Genomic DNA, 22770 nt, shown 5'->3' on the forward strand with positions numbered 1-22770 from the left:
TTTCTTAAAATATGGAAAATACCTTTTCATAAGCTTTTATGTATATATTAAATAAATGGTATAATTATTATAATAATTGTTAATAACATTTCTCTCTCTCTTAAGGCACTGGAAGAAAAGAGCTCTTCTCAGAGAACACATTTGCAGCTCTTGAACAAAGGTCAGATACCATCATAGGCAAAAGCAATTCGGTTAGAGTTGTTCTGAGGTTGCTCATGCCTATGATGGTATTTGATCTTTTGTGATGAACTTGTTCAAAATGATCACCTTTTTTGCCCCTGGTTCCTTCCTTTCCCAATTGAGTAAGGATATACTGACTTTGGTGGTGACTCTTCCCCAGATGTAGGTCTTCAGAGAAAGCACAATGATGACATTCTATATATTACATTTTTTTATATATATTACTCTTTCATTTTGGAATAATTTCTGATTTTAAAAAAGTTTCAAAAATAGAACAAAGAATGTGTATCTTCCTTTTACCCCAATTCCCCGAATATTAACAATTTTTTCCACATTAGCTTTGTAATATTATCGAATATGTGAAAGGAACGTTGATATAATATTAGTATTTAATCTATAGCCCTAATGAAAAATTCTCCAGTTGTGTCACTGATGTCTTATTTTCTGGGCCTGCATGCAAATGAGCATCACAGCTTGTGTCTCTCTGCTGTCTCAGTCACCTTTAACCTGGAATTTTTCCTGAGTCATTCTTTCACTTGATACTTGATACACATCATCTTGATACCTTTGAAGAGAACTGACTAGTTATTTTGTAGAATGTTCCTTCATTTGTCCGATATTTCCTCATGCTTACATTCTGGTTATGCATTTTTATAAAAAATGCCACGGAGCCCAGCTGGTGTGGCTCAGTGGTTGAGCATTGACCTATGAACCAGGAGGTCATGGTTCGATTCCTGGTCAGGGCACATGAGTTTCAGGCTGGATCCCCAGAGGGAGCATGCAGGAGGCAGCCGGTCAATGATTTCTCTCTCATCACTGGTATTTCTATCTCTCTCTTCCTCTCCCTTCCTCTCTGAAATCAATAATATATATATATATATATATTTAAAAAAGAATGCTACAGAAATAATGTATCCTTCTTAGTGCATTTGATCAGAATGCACATGATATCCATTTGTCCCATTGGTATTGATATTAACCATGATCCTTTGGTCAAGGTGTCCTCTAAGAGGAGATATTCTGGAACATTTAAGGATCCTGTTTCTCATCTTTTTTTCCTCACTAATTTTAGTATCTATTGAAGATTATTATCTGAAACAGTTATAACTGCTGTTTGCCTTATGATGATTTTCTGCTTTCCTCATTTCTTTTTTAAAAAATATATTTTATTGATTTTTTTACAGAGAGGAAGGGAGAGGGATAGAGAGTTAGAAACATCAATGAGGGGGAAACATTGATCAGCTGCCTCCTGCACACCCCCAACTGGGAATGCGCCCACAACCAAGGTAAATGCCCTTGACCGGAATCGAACCTGGGACCCTTCAGTCCGCAGGCCAACGCTCTATCCACTGCGCCAAACCAGTTAGGGACTCATTTCTTACCTACTTATTAGTTGGAATTCTACTTTAACAAAGAGATTTCTCATTCGTTCGTTCATTCATTCATTCATTCATATATTTATTCATTTGTATCAGTATAACTCATTGATTCTTACTTTACTCTTTGGTTACAATTTATTACAGTCACTATTGTGGCTAACATTATGCTAGACTTGGTCATCAGGAGCCCTTTCAAGTTGGCTCTTGAATTCTTACACATTCTTACATCTTACTTTGTTTTTCCTTCTGGGGGTTGTGCTGAGATTCTATTGATACAGCTCAAGAATATAAAGCCTCTCTAATTTATCTCAGTGGATTTAAACACTGTTGGGACTCTCTCCTTCCAATGACTGTGATTTAGGTGTGCAGCTCTATATAAACTATATGTAAGTGTTATCCAGGTGGGTTTGTGTGTACATTTGATTTTGATTTTTCAATGACTTGTATATGGTCTACCATCACTACCTTTCCATTGGTAGTGTCTTTGAAACATTTTGTAGGAAACCCAACAACATCATTCCCTATGGCCCCTTGAGCTCTGAACCACGCTCTTTCTGCATTGTTCCTGCACTGGATTCTATTTAATTAACATTTGATTTTGCATTGCAAGACCCTGATATACATTAGGAGGTCAACACCCAGCCATTTATCTTTTAAAGTAACTGTGCTGGTTATTTTTTTTAAGTTCCATCAGGTTAAAACAGTTAGCAATTTTTCTCCTTGCTGTGTCCCTTCAGCCTGGACCAGACGAATAATAGATCAGTGTAGGTTCAGATGCATTACAACATTAGTCATCAATTAGGTTTAAACCAGCACTGTAATATATCATTTATCTTGCCTGCCACAGCTCTTTTGAACATTTAATTTTTTAAGGCCTCTAGGGTTTTTTTTTTTTCTTTCTAACTGGCCTCCTGCCTCCCTTCTTTGTCTCCAACACAGCCATCTCCTTAAAGAACAATAAAAATTAGATTTGTTTGACCTGCTCTCAGGGTTCATTTCAGCAAGATGGATTTTAATAGCTTTGACTGGTTAGGCAGACAGCTTTTATGTAATATTCCAGACATTTACGCACTGTCTTTTGCTGAGCCCCAAGCAGGTGTGTATGGGAGACAATGTTGTCTGGGTGCCACTAAAGCGCTCCTTACTATTCCTTTCACATCAAATAGCCCTCTGGGAAATTGCTTACTCTTAGACACGGTAGGCATCTCATTAAGAGCTCAAGTCATTGGCATGTCTTTCTCCTCCTAATAACTTTTTTCCAATCTCCTGCATTCAGCATTTTTTTGCATTGTTAATGTTAAAAGGATGCTCTTTGTTCAATGGGGTCTTTCTAAGTTGACTTGGGTTGTAATAGGTTCTCTTGATTTTTGATTTTTTCTAGGTGTGCGACAGCACCTTCCCCATGAATATTCTGATTCGGGTATGGGTCATTTTCTCATTGCAAGGTGGATTGAGGTCATGGGAAGAGCAAGAGCTTTGAGGCCACATCACCGAAGGTTTGAATCGTGACCCAGCTCTTTATTAGATGCACTGCTCTCTGACTTGAGCTGGTGACCTCATCTTCCTGAGCTTCTGTTCCCCTTGCTAGAGTAATGATGATACCCATCTCAGAATGTAGTTACCAGTTTTCAGTGAAAGCATGGAAGTCTTGGGGTGTCTGACACAAGATCAAGGATTTTTAAAAAAATTGTTTTTAGCATCTCTAAATCGAGCTTTTCCTTTGCAAGGTAGGGATAATAATATTTATTCAATATTTATGCCACAAGTATTTACTGAATTCTTCTAGGCAAGGGAAGCAACAGTGAACAAAGCACTCCAAATTCTGGCTCTCCTGAAGGTTAAATTCTTGTGGAGGAGACTGATAGTTGACAAGGTAAATAATGTAAAATATATGGCATGTTAGTGCTAAGCACAAAGGAGAAAAAGATAAAGCAGGGTTGTTGAAAGAATTAAGTAAGGTAACATTTAAAATGTTCTAGCCAGTGTCTGGCACTTAATTAATAGTTCATTAATAATAGTTATTCATATCAATCATTCATTTATTATTTAACTCATCCATTTGTTGAAACCACACTTGAAGCTAAGCACAGGCAGCGCCCTCGGTGGTCCCCGGATCTGTCTCTTGCTTCAACAGTGTTTGGATGGAACAGACCCGGGGACACCCTTCTTCCATCCTCCAACCAATCTCCAATCTCTTTTCCCATCATCACCATTGGAACCACCTCAACCATCCTCAGCCTCTGAGACCAGCCAACACCATTTTTGTTTGTTTGTTTGACTTTAATTCCTATTGTTGAACAACCATGAGCTCCAAAATTTGTCAGATTTATTCTATCGAGGTGGAGGCTGCAGTCAACCACCTGGCCAACCTGCATCTGTGGGCCTCCTACACCTACCTCTTTCTGGGCTTCTATTTTGACTGGGATGATATGGCTCTCGAGGTTGTGGGCCACTTCCAAGAGTTGGCGGAGAAGGAGCTCGAGGGTGCTGAGCATCTCTTAAAGATGCAAAACCAGCGCGGTAGCTGAATTCTCTTCCAGAATGTGTTGAAGCCGCCCCAAGATGAGTGGGCAAAATTCAGGACACCATGGAAGCCGCCCTGGCCTTGCAGATGACCCTGAACCAGGCTCTTGTTGAGCTGCATGCCCGGGCTTTTACCCGCGAAGACCCCCATCTCTGTGACTTCCGGGAGAACCACTTCCTGGATGAACAGGTGAAACTCATCAAGAAGATAGGTGACACCTGACTCCCCACTATAGGCTGGCCAGCCCCCAGGCTGGGCTGGAAGAGTATCTCTTCGAAAGGCTCACCCACAAGCACAAGTAGGAGCCTTTGGAGCCCAGAGGCCTTTGAGGGCCCCTCTGCATCCCCCTGGTGTCTGGCTTTTGCTTGAGCCTCTCCCCAAGACCACTAAGCATTCTTTTACCCATGCTGGAGTTTTCTCCCATACATTGGATCAAATGAAAACAATAAAGCTTTTTGCAGAAAAGCAAACAAACAGCAGATGCTATAATTTTGCACACTTTTGGAACTTCTGGCATAAAATAAAATAAATAAATAAATTTATTTATTCACTCATTCTTACATCTATTGAGCTCCCACTCTACACAAGACACTGTGCTAAGTGCTGGGATCTAGAGAGGAATAAAGTAGGTCCTTGCCCTTAAGTTTCCCAATCTAATGGGATCTCAACTATGAACTATGACAGAAGCCAAAGATATAAGAGGAGAGGTTTGACTGGGGCCCAGAAGGAGATTAGGATTGGAAAGGCAGAGTAGAATTGAAGAGAAAGCAGGCGGGGAGTTCTAGCTTGCTTTGGTCAGGCTTCAGGCACAAGAAACTTGCACTTTCCTGATGCTGATGGTATTGTCTTTCTATGACCCAGGCTGCTGGATGGTCCCTCTAGCTTCTCAGGTCTTTTTCTGCCACCTCCAAAGCTCACCAATAACTGGGTGAGAGCAGAGATAAGGTATGTGATGAGACTCAAACCCAAAAGCTCTGCTGTTGGAAGAAGACCTGTAAACTACAAGCTGAGTTAAAGTTTCTTGTGCTGAGTCACTGGAGAAAATGAGTAAAAATAGTTGAGATTTTTACCATTTTTAATATGCTAAAAATGAAATATCTGAAATGACCCAGTTTTAACCTAACCCTGACAAGAATTTTTTGTTTGAATGTGGACTCTGAAAAATGCAGGGGTTGCATTATGTAAACTTCTGACTCTAAAAAGAATCCTACAAAAGCAGTTAATTTAATCACTTTCTGCTCATTCACAAAGTTATTCATCTGACTATCCACCTACTCATTCTTTCATTCATCTGGCCATGAGCATCTTCTCTCTGTCAGGCATGGTGCTACATGTTGCGCTACTGTAAGTTGTAGTTCCAATCTTAAGAAGCTGATGCTTTGGATTGCATTTCTTAGAGATTATTAAAACTCTCTGTTACTTCATTAGACATAATAAAAAAATAATAGTAATAATTCTCCTTCAACATTACTATTATGGAATAATAGCCCTGTGAATGAGATAGGACACATATTAACCCCCTTTGTTCCCATTCTATAGGGAAGGAAATCAAGGCACTGAGAGTGGCAGAGGCTTGTTACATGCCAGGTACTGACCTGAGTGCTGGTGATAGATACCGTGGTGAACAAGAAGGTGAGCAACCATCCAGATTTGCTTGACACTGTGTCTCATTTTAAAACTGAAAGACCTATATCCTGGAAGACCCTTTAGGCTTGGAGAAACCAGGGCCGGTGGTCACCTACGATTCCTATAAAATTGCTCCTCTATCACAGAGCACTACAGAAGTGTCATGCCACGTACATGAAATGTAGTTCAGTACTTCATTGTCTTGATTTGGATATAAACAAGTGGAAATCACACTAGAAACATCTCATTTCTTTCCCCAGAGAGCTGTATCTAGTTATTTTCTTCATGAACTCCCAATTTAGATAGCTATTGAATGGAGGGGAGAGATCTGCTTCGTAGAGAAACCAGTGATAAGAGAAAACACTGATATTATAATGACCATCTTAGACCCCTTACCTTTACTCTTTGAGTGTTGCCTAGCAAGCACAGGGACAGCAGGGTAATCTTCGAAGGATATATTACTTTGATGGATAATTTTACTTTGGGAGGAATTGGAGGTGGGGAGAGAAAATTCCCTGAATGCTATCAGCCATGAATAAATCAACCACTTTGCAATTCATGCAACTCTATTCTTCTTGGAGCAGAGAGCTCTCTACTTCCAGTTAACTGTTAAAAAAAAAAAAAAAAAGCATTATTCTACAGAAGAGCATGGTGGACTGGGGATCAGGAAAAGCCCAGGTCTTTTATACAATTTGAAGCCTTAAGCTAGTTCATTTCTCTCCTGGGGTCCCAACATTTTCATCCACACCTACCTTCCTGGCGAGGCTAAGAAGATCAATGGTGCTCCTACCCCTTGCAAAATGTCCTGAGATCCAGAAAGGGAGGTCCAGATGACATCAATACTCCATGATAAGACTATTTTGTTTTAATCAATGAATAACCCTGGCTCTGGTACTAAATGAAGTATTATCAATTGCTTACCTTTTCTGAATTTCAGTTTCCTCATTTAACAATTGGAGATTTCAATTCTATAACAAAGAGTTGTTGTAGAGATGATGGTAATTTTACGTAAAGCCCCCAACACAGCAGCAGACCCTGAGTAAGATAAATATCATGTAAGGATTTGACCCAAAAGATGTTTAAGCTGGACTAGATGAGTCAACTATTTTAATCAAAATAATACTCACATTGATGGGTCAAAGTATGTTTTTGGAGCAAATTTTATCAAACCAGTTTATATTTTTGTTTGACTTTCTTTTTTTTTTCTTTTTCTTTCCTTTTCTTCTTGAACTTCTGTATAACACAGTTCACTATTTGGGATTTTTACTTTTTATTAAAATCAAATATTTCTTTGTAAATTATAAATGAGTATTTTATTAATCATCATTTTTTCCCATGTCAAACTAAACTGATTATAGCTTCTGCCATGGTCAGTTTTCTCTTGTGAACATCAATTCTACAAAATTCGGTTAGAAAATCTATTCATATTAAAGAAGAATTGATATTACTGTCAATTTGTAGTCAGTAACACATTATATTTTGTGTGGTTTTTACCCATTATCAACTTTGTTTTCTGCCAAATATTTCCACCAGTAGTGGTCATTGAGACTTGAACAGCCATTGAACATAAAAGACTGAGAAGATAAATGGTACCTGTATTTTTGGTACCATTTTTGTAAATCCCTCTCCCTGGATTGGGCTCCTGATGTGGTGTTATCTGAACTGGCCTATTCTATGGATTAGAAGTATTGGAGCGAAGGGCTACATTGAAGAGCTTTGTAGCCTTGCTTGTTTTCCGTTCACTTCCTGCTCAGTGCCAGCATCCTCTCTCGCCTTGCCAACTTCTTCTAGCAGGGCTTGCCCTTGAGCTTAAAAAAAACTTGTCTTAACAAAAATCTTGTTTTGAATACAAATTTGTCACCAGGAGTAAGAGAGACAGTGTTGACAAAGGAAGAGTCTCAGCATAATGCCTGACATGGTGGCCCTTAATAGGTAGAAGTTGGTTCCTCTCCCCTTTCCTCTAGTATTCTCCCTTTTTAGGAAAAGAGGCATGGGCTTCAGAATTAGACCAAACTGTGTTAAAATCTTAGTTCTCCCATTTTTCAGCTGTATGTTCTTTGGTGAGTTATTCTGTTTCTTTAAGCTTCGGTTTCATTTGCAATAAAATGGGGAGAAAAATATTACTTACATCCTAGCACTGTCATGAAGATTAAATGACAATGCATGTGAAACATTCACGTGGGTACTGGGAATATATGATAAACACAGGACTCAGACAATAGCAAATACTAATCAAATTGTAAATTATTACTATCATGATGACTGCAAAGAAAGGGGTTGCTATAAAATCGAATAAAGAAATCTAATCTCACTGAGGGTCGTTTGGCAGAGTCATTAATATCATGGCAAACATGACAATTATGCCACATTTCATATGTGTGTGGGTGGCTGTATAAACAGTGACTACAACTGTCGTCTTTGGAGTTAGGCAGACATGAGCTCGAATCCTGGCCTTCACACTTATAAATAAATTTGGGCAAAGTACTTAATTTTCTAAAACTTGGGCTTTTATCTGTAAAATGAGGATTATAATGTACTAGAGGCCCGATGCATGAAGATTCGTGCAAGAATGGGCCTTCCTTTCCCTGGCTGCCAGTACCACCTTTGCTCCAGCCTGGAGCTGCCTTTCTGCCTTCCCATGCTGCCCAGAGGCCTGGAGCGGTGGGGGCGGTGCGGAACGCCTGCGTCATCGCTATAGTGATGATGCAAGCATCCCACCCCCAGCCGCTTGGCGCCTGCATATGCAAATTAACCCACCATCTTTGTTGGGTTAATTTGCATACTCACTCCTGATTGGCCTGTTGGCATCACAAAGGCACGGTCAATTTGCATCTTTCTCTTTTATTAGTGTAGATTACCACAAAGAGCTGTCCTGAGGATTTTCCTCCTCATCTCTAACTTTTATTGAGTGCTTTCTATGAGCCGGGCTCTGTGCTCAGTAATCCCAGAAAACTGGGACAATTAATGTCCTGAGGAAACTGAGGCAACAAGAGGTTAGGTAACTTGTCCAAGGTCAGACACTAATAGTGATAAAGTAAGACAGAATTTCAACCAAAACATCTGGCTCATGAGGCCATGTGCTTTACACATGCTGGTCACATGGAGAGAGAGCCCAATGCCTGGGTGCTATCGCTGTGCTTTACCATTGGGCTTGTTTTCTTCACCAAGGGCACAGAAAGGTGCCTTATTTCCATTCACCTCCCTGAGATCTGTATCGCACAATAGGGGCTCTATGAGTGTACCCTAAGTAGATGAATGTACTGGGCCTGGCAAAGGCAGTCATGTTTTAGAGCCAGTTGGTGGAGGTGGAAAGGGATTAAGGGCCCACACCCCTCCCTAGTACCCTCAGTAAGGCTTTCAACACCTTTGATTACTATGTGCTCTGACAAATGCATAAAATATGGCCCCCTACCAGCTGCTTGCTCGGTCCCTTTCTGGAAAGGTGCCAGTCGCCTATTTGATCAGCTTGGAGCAGCAGTGAGGTAAAGACTGAACAGGGTGCAGTCGGCTGAGAAATGGGTAAATATTTTATAGACTGGATGGTAAATAATGTATACATTCAGAGAAACAAGGTGAATCTTTTATGGGCTCCAACCCCTCTTAAGTCTGCAATTAAATGCTGTTGCTGGAAGAAATTAAAAGCAAGTCCTATTCTCCCTGCCTTACGGAGAGTCAAAGGCCTGTCCTTAGCTCTGGGTTAGAAGTTTCCATTGCAGTATCTTTTTGCAAAGTGAAAAGGTCCTTTTTTTTATAATTTGTTTTTATTGATTTCAGAGAGGAAAGGAGAGGGAGAGAGAGAAACATCAATGATGAGAATCATTGATCGGCTACCTCCTGCATGCCCCCTACTGGGGATTGAACCCGCAACCCGGGCATGTGCCTTGACAGGGAATCAAATCCAGGACCCTTCAGTCGGCAGACTGACGCACTATCCACTGAGCCAAACGAGCTAGGGCAAAAGGTCATTGTTCTTATCCCTATGCCACTTGCAGACATATATTCATAAACACTTCTTTACTTACATTTACATTTTTGTATTATTTATTTGCATTGTGTCTACTGTGAGCTAAGTCTCTTCACAAAGATTTATTTTAGTTCTCACAGCAATTCCAGTGAGGTGCACACAGTAGATATATACATATTTGATATTTCATCTATGTTTGTTAGGGACCTAGCTTGTGCCAGGCCCGCTTCTAGGTGACAGAGTACCACGAGGGAGTCTGGAGTAGACAAGTCTGATGGTGGGAGGTGAATAATCACGGAGTTGCAGATGGAGATAAGTGCTGGGCAGTAAAACGAAGCCAAGTAAGAGGCATAGAGAGCGCCAGGGAGGGGCCTCACTGGTAAAATGACTTTGAGCAGACACTTGCAGTGCGGGTGGCAAGAGTATTCCTTAAAATTCAATGTTGTTTTGTGTGCCCCATATCAGGACTATGGTATTCATTCTCTGACAACTCACCTATGCACCCCTCCCTGGAACTGACCTCAATGGAAGGAGCTTCCCGGACCATGCTTTGTTCCACTCTCTCAATAACTGGTTGATGCAGGGGTACAAAGACCCCTTGTCTCAGTGGGGCATAATTGTGAATGGGTATCTTGGTGGGCAAAGGACCCTATCACTGGTAGAATGCAGAGTCTGATAGCTGCTGGCTGCTCCAGCCATACAATAGTTAACACTTCAATCAGTGGTGAATGGAAGACCAGTAGAGAGGAATGCAATAACTATTGCTACATCTCAGCTATTCAAGAGGCTTAAGGAAAAAATAATTATAAGGACAATGGAATTGGATGGTTGAGTACAATTAATGCATCAGAAAAAGATATGAAAACCTGGGTTGATTAATCACCAATATATGCAAAATGTGAAAGTTAGAAGTCTTACTTGGCAGCATGTAGAGACTCTCATTCACTGCAGCCCGAGGGCAGGAAAAAACTGAGGCTCAGGCCCAGAACTTAATTATAAAGGTTCCAGAGTTCTAGAGAAGCCTGAATTCTCAAACTCAGTGAGCCAGCTAAACTAGGGTCAGGACCCTGATTGGGAAGAAAAAGGACCCTGAGATTTGGGGTGGGAAAATGATAGCTTATCGGTATGAGAACACTCTCCTGTCATATAGGATTTAGCATGCTGGGAAGGACCTCAGGAGATGATACAATGGATCAGAGAACCTTCCGAAAATATGTTAGATAACATTGGATCAAGTATAATCAATAAAATGGCCATGGCAGATGGTAAAAGAGGGATCAAAACAAAGTGGGCATATTAGAGTGAACATACAGGTAAGTCTAGAAAATCCACCAGTCAATTATGTTTTGTGGGAAGACACTCCACTTACTGACACAATAGGGAATCACCTGGACAGAGGAGAACAAGCATTGTTGAGAAGCTCAGTTGCCTGTCCTACATGGATCTGAGCTAATGGCAGGAGAAGACAGTATCACAGAACGGGCTTCCTGATAGCAATGGGAATGATAGAATTCACAAATAATAGGGGGTACTTGGTGGCACGTATTCTAGTTACAGGTCTGTCATTTCTGCTTGCAGAAGCACCATCCAAAAGTTTACTGAGTGTTTAATACATCAACAAGAGATTCTGCATAATATCATATTACACTAAGGAACCTACTTTATGGCAAAGGAGGTATGGCACTGCCACATGATGTGATCCATTGGTCCTGTCGTATTTTGTATGATCCAGAAAGTGCCACCCTGATGAGGTTATGGAATGGCCATTTGAAGCATCATTTAAAGAGCCACACTTGAAAAGTTACCTTGCAAAGAAGGACCCCCCCCTTCCAGGATGCATTGAACATGCTACATCGATTACCAATATATGATTCTATGTCCCCTAAAGGTAGAATTCATGGGTCCAGGAACTTAGGACTGGAAGTAGGAGTGTCTTGCTTACCATTATTTCTGATAATCAACTTGGAGAATTTGTACTTTTTATTCCCACTATCCCAGACTGTAGATTTAGAGGTCTTGGCTCCCAAAAAAAAAAACAAAAACAAAAACAACAACAACAAAAAAACTTCTACCAGGGTACATTCTAAGAATCCCATTAAATTTCAAGCTATAACTACTTCCTGGTCACCTTGGGTTCTTTATGACTAAAGACCAGCAGGCAAGGAGAGGAATGACCATCTTAGTCAGGGTTTATAAATTCTGATTGTCAGCAGGTGGGGGGGGGGGGGGGGGGGCGGGGTGGCTACTGTTATACAATGGGGCAAGGAGGGTAGGTTTGACACCCAATAGATTCACTGAGGCATCTTTTGGTACTCTCAACAAAGACTTGCCCAAAATTGATAGTAAATGAATAAGAAAAACATGACAGCCAGGGGCTCAGGCTCTTCAGGATGAGACTCTGAATGACCCTTGTCCTCCCACATGAACCACCCAGATCAACAGAGGTGCTAGAAGGTGAGGGGAATGTAAAATAGGTAAGGAGAGGGAAATGATGCAAACCCATTGCCCCCAGAAAAGCAACTGTAGTGGCATGGCCTAGTGGTGGGGATTAGTTCATCCCACTATTTTTTCTTTGTGCATTCTCCTGGAAAAAGAAAACAATCAGAATCCAAGAGCATTGTTCCCAGTTGAGTTGAAGTTATTATGTAAAGCAAGTGGTTCCGACAGTACAATGGAAGTGCTGTATCCCCAGTTATCCTTTTAGGACCCAGGCTCTCATTCTCCCAGCTCTCAGGTATCTAATGAGCTTCCAAGCCAGGGGATTTGGGGAGTGGGAAGGAGCAATGGGCTGGATGCAAGAACACCTAATTGATTTTTAGTCCCAGTCCCTGTGATTCAAGGATGTGGGAGAGGAAACAGCCATCACTTGAGAGACTTGCTCAATGTTGGATGAATCAGTTCTCTCTGTTCAATAAAGAAACCAAGAATATGGGAGAGGTAGGAGTTGGAGGTTGAATCACCACAAGTCACAGAGTAGATTTGCAGTAAATGTGGGATTTGAGCTCAAGATTTTAATTCAAGGCCCCAGGTCATTTTGTCATCCTGGAAGGGTCTTTTCAGCTTCTAGGCCTAAATTCTGGTTTCATGCTGGAGGACACTGAGGCCCTGGCTGGCTAAATGACTTGTACGAGACCTGCAACCAGGTCTTCTGACTCAGGGACTCTGATTTCTTCTGCAATACCCCATTCAGTGCAGTACCACGTGCTAACCATGCTAGCTGGGTGTCCTTTGAAGTAGGTCTTGAGGAATTAAGCTGTAAAAAACTACCCAGTATCACCTCATTCACCACCCACGTCTGCCTGACTCCTGAGGCAAGTCTCTTTCCATTGTGCCAACTCCTCTCTATATTAGTAATTGGGAGTGAGGACTCCAGCACAGGTCAAACAGCCACCACAGGTGGGTGTTTAATAAATGTTTTCACTGGAATGTAGGTAAAGGGGTTCTGAGGCCAATTGCCAAAGTGTGGAGGAGGGTTTCCCCCCACACCAATAAGGAATTCTTGGGCACCAGCAGGATGTCTGAGAATTCAACTCAATTCTGACACTATATACTCAGAGATAGTCAGATTCCACAGGGTAAAGGTTCAGTTCTACAAGGCTGCCCCCATCCTCCAAACTCCAGACACCAGTATCAAGCCCAGATTGTTGCCTGGGCTTCTGACCTACTTGCTATAGATTGGAGGTTGCCAAGAACCCATCCTTGGGTTTGATTAATTTGCTATAGCAGCTCACAGAACTCAGAGAAGCTCTGTGGGAACCCCACAGACATGAGAGAGTCAGAGACTCCACATATGTGAGAGTTTCAGCAAGAGAAAGGGAAAATGAAGTATATATGACATTCTGAGCTGAGGATGAGATAAAGCATCTTGGGGCTTCAGAGGGGAGAAAGGTCATTCATAGGACAACAAGGAGAGATGTTCAATAATTAAAAGTTTACCCTGTTTTATACATAGGTCATAAAAAGTTATTGCTCGTGATAACTCTTATTATGGGGCAAGACCGCTAACTTAAATTCTGTAAATTCTTTAAGCTCAAAATAATGCACAAGCCAAAATGGCAAACCTTGGGGTGGGGAAGGGCTGTTCTGAACACTAGCTACTCTGGTTTGAATCTTCACTCTCTCTTTGTCCTCAAGCTGTCTGTGAATTCTTTATGTTTGCCCTGTTGCCATAAGTGCCCAGGTTCCATCCTTGGTATTGACCACTGGAATCCTGGTTGTCTTCCTTCTTCACACCCACTCCAAGTGCCCTCTGCCCTCCCCCATGCACCTCTGGATCCAGGACTGTGCTTCTGCCTTAGTCATGCAATTCTTGTCATGAATGCAGTCATTCTGTGTTCCTGGGGCCCCGGCCAAATGAACCTGCACATTCTGGCCATGCTTATTAATAGAATAATAATAGAATGTACAGTGAACTTTTTGTTGTTGTTAATTCTCACCTGAGGGTATTTTTTCTATTGATTTTTTAGAGAAAGTGGAAGGTGGGGAGAGAGAGAGAGAGAGAGAGAGAGAGAGAGAGAGAGAGAGAGAGAGAAACATCAATTGGTTGCCTGCAACCAATCCTTGGCCGAGAATCGAAGCTGGAAGCCTTTGGTGCATGGCTGACACTCTAACCAACAAGCCACATTGCTCAGGGCATGAATAGTTAACTTTAATTGAGCATTTACTCTGAGCTTAGGGCTTTGCCAAGAGCTTGTATCTATCATCTCATTTAACTGTCATAGCAACCCCTTTTATAGATCAGGAGATTAAATCTCCAAGAGGTTAAGTAATGTGCCCAGGGCCACAGTTCATAATTGGTAGAGTGAGGTTTCTTCCTTGGGCTGTATGGCTTCAGAAGCTCTCTTTCCAACCCCAGTAACTGTGAATGGTTCCTGCAGCAACGTGTTCTTTACCATATCCTTAGTTTCCAAAGCCAGTGGCTGGCAGGTATTAGGTACCCAGTGGAGAGTTGTTGAGTAATTACTCAATGAATCCCACAGAGCTTACCACACCCTCAGAACCCACCCTCCCAGTATTGGCCCAGCTGCAGGTCCACATGCAGACTCGGTAGCCAGGCCTCCACCCCTGGCTGCTTGCCTCTTGGAAGCTCTTTTTCTCTTTCTGTTGCTGGAAGAAGTCTCTACTTCCCCTCCCACACTGTGGAGACCTCTAGATCTATGATGACAAACCAAAGCTAGCCTCATAATTTGTATATATCCATTGAGACCCAGGGTGATTCAGACAGGGCCTGAGCCAGGCACGCAGCACATGGCCACTCCTCCCAGCTGTCCTCTCCCAAAATATTAGCTGTCATTGATAGAGCCCTTCCTAAGATGCTGGGCTAAAGGCTTTATTACATTATTTCCTCCTTTAAAGATGGGCTCCTTTAAACAATCTTGGGAAATCGATATTTGTATCTCTTTTTTGCAGGTGAAGAAACTGAAGCTCTGAGAGATGGATTCACTTGCCTCAAATCACACAGTAAGTGGCACCGAACATCTCTTATCTATCACACAGGAGTTGGAGGCAGTGTCAACGGGTTTGCCCTGGAAAGGACTTCAGTGTCCAGAAGACGGAGATAGAAAGCAGGGGAGAGAAGTCCCACCTTGGCACTGCACCATCTTAATCTCTTCGGAATCTGGACTCGAGACAGCATCAGGCTCAGCATGCGGCAACGCCAGCTGCTCCCCTCTCGCACTCCCCGTGGGGGGCCTCTGGGGTATGTCGTATTTCTCTCTGACATTCTTGGAATATTTTATGATTCATTCTTGGAGCATCGACTTTTTAACTCTTTTCCCGTGGAAGAATTTCTCCTTCCTTAGCTGCAGGCCTGTGTGGAAACTCACAAAACTTATGTGAACAAAAAAGTGGGACACCCTTTGGTGCTTTGTCTCCTGTCCCTGCCATAAGGGTGACCTACTGGGGTCTAATAGTTTATTAACTTGTGCAAGAGACCATCAAGACTGGAAGGGCCCTGGCGGGGTGGCTCAGTTGGTTGGAGCATCAGCCTATTCACTAAAAGGTTGCAGGTTCGATTTCTGCCAGGGTATGTTCGGGAGGCAACCGACTGATGTTTTTCTCTAACATTGATGTCTCTCTCTCTTTCTTTCTCTCTCTCATTTCCTCTCTCTATAGAATAAATTAAAACATACCCTCAGCTGAGGATTAAAAACAAAATACTGGAAGGGACCTTGTTTTTCAGAGGGAGGACTTGGCCAAGGGCACAACTCAGGTCTTGCTACCATGAGTTCTGGGTTCTTTGCATTTCACCCTCATAAATTCATGGCACCTGACTTGGAGTGTGGTTTATTTCTTTTATTTTTTTCAATATATTTTATTGATTTTTTTACAGAGAGGAAGGGAGAGGGATAGAGAGTTGGAAACATCGATGAAAGAGAAACATTGATCAGCTGCCTCCCGCACCCCCCACACTGGGTATGTGCCCCACAACCAAGGTACATGCACTTGACCGGAATTGAACCCGGGACCCTTCAGTCCGCAGGCTGATGCTCCATCCACTGAGTTAAACCAGTCAGGGCTGGAGTGCGGTTTATTAACCTAAACTTAAATAAGTCAGATTTTTTAGTTTGGTCAACGGTATTCATGTTTTCAAATAATACTTTTTCTCGATTCTCTTATTAGGGCAGAAAAGCTGAGCTGACTGGGCCCATAAATGACAAATAAGAGAGTCAAACTTCACAAGAAGAAAACTCTCTGGGGCAGAACTAATACACACTGCCAAATATTTACAAATATTTTTTTCTGTGGTGCTCCTAATGACTCTGTGAGGGAGACATTATTTTCTCCGTCTTATAGAGAAAAAGTAAGGCTCGGAGAAAGTAATTAACTTGCTTATGGTCTCACAGCTCATAACGGGGCCAGGATCTAAATCTAGATCAACTTGAGGTTGTGACCTTACAGTCTCCAGGGATAAGTTGGGTTTGATGAAAGGAATGAATTTCTCCAGAAGTGCAAGGACTCCTGGATCAGCAGCCTGGGGAGTGGTTTATAATTCCTAAGGAGGGAAGAGGGGGACCGTGATAGCAGCTGTTACACCCCACTCCGTTCCCCATGTCCCACCCCTCTGACATCATGGTGTGCAGCTCATGTCTGAAAGGCACCACCTAGAGAGCCTCCACCCAGTGGCCCGACACCGTGGCGATGAGCCCATTGTCTGGGCCAGGGGGTCACTCCCTGCTCCCAAGGTAGAGCATGAAGCCAAAGGCTGCATGAGTTTCAGGGCAAACCTCGGAGCCTAGGACCCCAGAGGTAAGCAGTTGGAGGCATCTAAGAAATTCCAGTAGTTCCATCTCAGTGACTTAAGATTACAGTTCTGTGGAGTGTCCTTCAAATGGCTCCCAATAGCATTCAGAATAAAGTTTACACTCTTATCCTGGCATACAGGGTCCTTCCTGATCTTGTCCTTGCTCTAGCATCTGTCTCTCCTCCCCTCTCATACCTTTGCTCTAACCCAGCAATTTTCAACTGGTGTGCCATGGTAGGCACACTGGTGTGCTGCAAGGATTTTTAAAACTGTTTTAGTCAGGGGCACTGACCTCCCTTCCCTTAGATTGTCCAATATAAAAAATGACAACAGCCAACACAATAGCTGTCCCATGTGAATGAATCAAAATGATACCTATTTTTTTTTGTCAGATCTAGTTTATGTGTGCTATGAGATGAAAAGTTGAAAATCAGCCCTGCCTGGTATGACTCAGTTGAGCATCGTTCCCAATGCACCGAAAGGTTGCCGGTTCAATTCCTGGTCAGGGAACATGCCCAGGTTGTGGGTTCGGTCCCTAGTTGGGGTGTGTACAGGAGGCAACCAATCAATGTTTCTCTCTCTCTCTCATCAATTTTCTTTCTTTCTCTCTAAAATCAATAAAAACATATTTTTTAAAAAAGTTAAAAACCACATGAACTACCATCAATGTTTCATGCCCCTGACTCTTTTCACAAGCTGATCCTACCTGGAACACTTGTTACTTCTTTGCCTGGATAACTCCAACCCATCTTATAAACCTCAGTATCTTGGCCATCACACCTCCTCTGGGAGGTTTTCCTGAAAGTCCACGTCTGGGTGAGGCACCGGAAGTGCCAAGAACTTCCGTAGTTAACTTCTGAATGACTACAGAGTAGAGCACGTCTGCTTTGCCAGGGGAAGTGGAGGGAAACCAGGGAAGATGGCCTGGGGAAGGGGACTCTGCAGTCGTGTCTTAGAGGAAGGTCCTGTCTCCATCACGTGCATGGGGGTGGGGGGAGGCACTGGCAGGGAGGGAATGGTGTGCACACACAGGCCTGGGCGCTGGCCAGGGGAGGACGCATCCCCTGGCAGGGGCAGTGGAGCTGGGCAAGCAATGAGCACAGACAGGTCACAGATACCTGCAAAATATGAAGGGCCTGGAATACCATGAGGCGGGGGGTGGGGGGGGAGGGGGAGGGCGTGAGGATGGCACACAGAACAGGAGCTGCCTAAGAAGTTACAGGGGAATGAGAATAGGCCATGCCTGCTCTCACCGCAACCTCTAACGGCTGTAGCTACCGTCTTCTTCAAAATTTACCACCTTCTCTTACGTTGTTATTAGATTTGAAAGACCATTTCATTATGCTCACCTATTTTTCCCTCTGTGATTAAAATAACACATACACATTTTTTAAAAAATTGGAAAATACCTTAAAAAAAGGAAAATCTTGCATCACAACACATAAATGCACCCCTTTTGCATATTGGCATATTTCATCTTATTTATTTTCCTAAGCACAGTACCCTACAGTGCTGACTACTAATATGTGGTGAATCTTTTCGCATGTTATTTGCTTTGGAAGGGATCGATGATTAAGACGCCTCTCTCAATAGACACGCAGGACACAGGAAACAGGTGCAGAGTGAAGTGCTGCCAGTGAAAGAACACGCTTCCAGATGTGCAGGCCAAGGCCCTGATGCTGCTCTCAGAGAACCACAGACCCACACGGCCTCCGTGTCCTCCGAGTAGGACAGACCCACACGGCCACCGTGTCCTCCGAGTAGGACAGACCCACACGGCCACCGTGTCCTCCGAGTAGGACAGACCCACACGGCCACCGTGTCCTCCGAGTAGGACAGACCCACACGGCCACCGTGTCCTCCGAGTAGGACAGACCCACACGGCCACCGTGTCCTCCGAGTAGGACAGACCCACACGGCCACCGTGTCCTCCGAGTAGGACAGACCCACACGGCCACCGTGTCCTCCGAGTAGGACAGACCCACACGGCCACCGTGTCCTCCGAGTAGGACAGACCCACACGGCCACCGTGTCCTCCGAGTAGGACAGACCCACACGGCCACCGTGTCCTCCGAGTAGGACAGACCCACACGGCCACCGTGTCCTCCGAGTAGGACAGACCCACACGGCCACCGTGTCCTCCGAGTAGGACAGACCCACACGGCCACCGTGTCCTCCGAGTAGGACAGACCCACACGGCCACCGTGTCCTCCGAGTAGGACAGACCCACACGGCCACCGTGTCCTCCGAGTAGGACAGACCCACACGGCCACCGTGTCCTCCGAGTAGGACAGACCCACACGGCCACCGTGTCCTCCGAGTAGGACAGACCCACACGGCCACCGTGTCCTCCGAGTAGGACAGACCCATACGGCTACTGTGTCCTCCGAGTAGGACAGACCCACACGGCCACCTGTGTCCGCGGGCTGGCCCAGCTCCGGAAGCCCTGCCCATCCTGATCACACACCCCAGCAGAGAGACTCGGTGGGGGCAGGGGTGTCTGTGGACAGGCTGCTTCCAAGAAAGCAGAGGGTCCAGAAAAGCAACGCTGGGCGGGCTCCAGGCCTGCTCCCCACTCGGCTGAAAGGAGAAAGGCTAGAGGTCTTCCCTGCACACCTTCCCTCCTGAAAGAAGGCAGGGTTTTCTCTCCTTCACCCCCTCCGGATGGGCCTGGCGCACACAAAGCAGAGTAAGAGGTTAGATGGAGCAGCTGCCAGCGTATCTGCAGTGGAAGCCTTCTCAAACAGACCCCCACGCAGCGCCGGGCTACCTGTGCCTGCGGCCCCTCAAAGAGGCCTGCACCTCACTGCCTCACGGACACTTGCCCTTAGGTATTAAAATGCCCTGTTGCCTCCTCTTCCACCTCCCTGTGGGCGAGCTCCCTGAGAGCGGAGACTCACCATTGAGCTCACTCCGGGACGCCCAGACCCCAGCGTAGACCTGGCATAGCTCCTGAGTCAACGCTTGAGGAGGCACAAAAGAACACACCTCGTGTTCCTGAAAGTGGGTCCCCTCCCTGGCTCTGTGAGAGCCCACCGTTCTCGCTTCCTCTGCCCCTCAGCGTCACCTGTCTGGTGAGGTCAGACACTCAGGACAAGAGCCTCCCGGGCCTGCGAGGGGGTGGGAGCACGTGCGGCCGGGTCAAGCCCAGTGACCGAGTCCCGGGGGACCAACTGGGCCGGGCGTGATGTAACCGCATCGCCAGGTCTGGTCTTAGACCCCTCTAATTTGGTTTTGCAAACATGTGGTTTTGTCCTTGTTTCAATATTGATTTTAAGTAACTTGAGCCTGGCAGAGAAGGCCGCTGCCGAGGCCGGGGAGGCTGTTTGTTGCCTTAATGACATTTCTGCGTGTTTGTGTAACACGGGCTGGCGGTCGAGTTGTCGTCCCAAAGAAGATTTATGGGACCTTACACTTTGGAAGAGATTGAGGCAAACTGTTGATGAAGGCTCAGGGCATAAATCAAACCCACTCAGGCCAACAAAGGACACTTTGGAAAATGTGCCAACTGCCTCTCTCGCCCTGTGAGGGCTTTGGGTTAGGTCAGCGGGCCCCGGAGTGCTCGCACTTAGAGGAGCGTTGCAAGGAAGCCGGGAAGAGGTGCTTTTGGGGGGGATGCTGAGCAGGCAGGGTGCTTCCTAAAACTAACTGTATTGATGCTATAGTCATGCTTCTTACTTGACCTCAGCAGGTAAAAAAAAAAAATTGAAAACCATAGAAGACTTTCGACATGCCTTCCAGACCTAAAGTTCTGGTACTGAATTAGCCTTCGTCCTAACAGGCAACAGATGGCTCCCTCGAATGGGGTTATTGAGAAGAGTTAATGGAGGGACCTTTAACAAAGGTATGAATGGAATTAAGGGAAAGAAACAAGAGGCGGTGAAGTACTGGGGGCTGGTAACAGTGGCCTTAGACAGAGCTAAGCAGTGGCTTAGGCACAGAGAGAGCGACCTGGTGGTAGAGGAACACAGACACTGTCCATCTGTGGCCCAACAGAAGGGAGCAGGGAGTAAACACCCTGACCTCTCTTTCTTGTCCTGGGGTCTCCTGAGGGGGCCTCCTATTGCCTGAGCCCAACTGCAAGCCAGAGGGTGGATGGGGTCCATGGAGGACAGGTTCCCGGAGAGACGGAGGTGGAAGTGGATTTGCAGGTGGATGGAAACCACCCAGCCTGTTGCAGGAACTCTGCAGACCACTGCGAGGTGACAGGAGGTGGGAAGCCCTGCGTCCCCTCCACCCTCTGTCCATCACCAGCCTCCATCTGGCATCTCACATCTTCAGCCACCTTGTTTCCCTTTTTAATCAAATGGGGGTTTGGTGATTTCCTCAAATCTCTTCCTGGTGCTATGAAAAATGATCCCATATCTGTCTGAATAGAAAAGTCCTGGTTAGGAGCATTAAAAAGGGGAATCGTAAAAGATATTGACCAAGAACATGGGCATTGAGGTCATACATAACGGGGGTGTCGATATTGACTTTGTCTCTTAATAGCTAGATGACCTTGGGCAAGTCATGTCACCTCTTTGAGCCTCAGTTTCTCACCTGTGAAATGGAGATAAGCATATTACCGTATGGCACTGGGGCGATGACAAAATGCAGTTAAACATGTAATGCACCTGGCATTCATCGTATGGAGAGGATTCAATGGAGAGCAGTTCTTCCCAGATGAGAGAGCACTAGACAATACTCATATACACTGGTGTTGAAGTCCCCATTCTCTATTAATTTTTGCATCTTCTCTCCTTTCTGTCCTCAGGTGTTCTGGTCAACATTCAGCAATTTGGACAGCGATCTCCTGCATTCATGCCAAAAGACATTCAGTGGGATGACTGGTCGTCCTTGAAGCTGACCAGTTACCTCAAACGTCAATGTCTGCCCTTGGGAAAGTCATCTCACCTGTCTGGGACTCAGGTCCTCCAGCTCCACCATTCTCAGTGATCACAGCAAACAGTGGCATCTTCAGGGCAAGCTAACGTGTCCTGAGCCCCAGCTGTGGCAGCAGGCTCCTGCTTTCTCTCTTTGGGCATGTGAGTGTCAGCCAGGCCACGCTGGTCCCAGGTGTGCTCCTGGCACCTAAAATCCCAGCTCCTTTCAAAGCCAAACCAGAGAGACCCCTGGGCACTGCTGGACCCCAGGCAACAGCTTCCTCCTCATTCTACCAAATGCTACTCCCTCGGGACCTGGGGAGACAAATAACCAGTTCACATCTCAGCAGCTGGCCCAGGCTGTAAGTCTCCACAATTTACCTTGGCTCTCGCTGGCACTGAGAATGAGGTCATAGGAGGCGGGAGACAATGGAGAAGACCTCTGGAAGGGCAGCAGTAAAACACACTGTCAGGAGGCGGAGAGGACCCTGGAGTCACGGGGGCATGGCAGCTGTCTTTGAGAAGTAAATGACTTTTAGAAGTCCTTGACTGGAAGATAAAATGTGTGCTTTTATGTGCACCAAAGGCCATGCTAGATTCTTCTCTCACTGAGTTACTTTTTGAATCCGTTTCCTTAAGGCTCAGGAGTATGGTGCAGTTAAAATGAGCAAGAACTGGGATAGTGAGAGGAAAGAGGATGGATTTCCAGAGCCAGACAGGGACTGTGTTGGGCTGGATAATCCAGTTTATGCCTTCCTCTCTGGTACTGTCCTCCTCACTTTCCATCTGCCAGCTTCCCTGGACTTCTCCCAGTTTCCCACCCACCACACTCTCAGACCTGAGACGGACACTCTGAGTCCCTCTTCTGGAAAATTCTCTCTTGTCATTCTTCCCTTGGCTAATTCCTGTTCATTCATCAAATCCCAATTCGTATGTCATTCTTTAGGGCTCTTCCCTCTTTCCCCTGCTCTGTTCTTTTCTCCTTCCTG

At 44.8% G+C, this 22770-nt stretch overlaps 1 pseudogene across 1 annotated transcript; it reads left to right on the forward strand.

Moving 5' to 3' along the window:
* Positions 1-3862: 3862 nt before the first annotated feature.
* Positions 3863-4385, forward strand: LOC307103484 (ferritin light chain-like; annotated as a pseudogene). Its single transcript has one exon. The product of its transcript is annotated as a ferritin light chain-like (transcript).
* Positions 4386-22770: the final 18385 nt, after the last annotated feature.

This window comes from Cnephaeus nilssonii (assembly GCF_951640355.1).
Source record: "Cnephaeus nilssonii genome assembly, chromosome: 7".
In the NCBI taxonomy this organism is placed as follows: Eukaryota; Metazoa; Chordata; class Mammalia; order Chiroptera; family Vespertilionidae; genus Cnephaeus; species Cnephaeus nilssonii.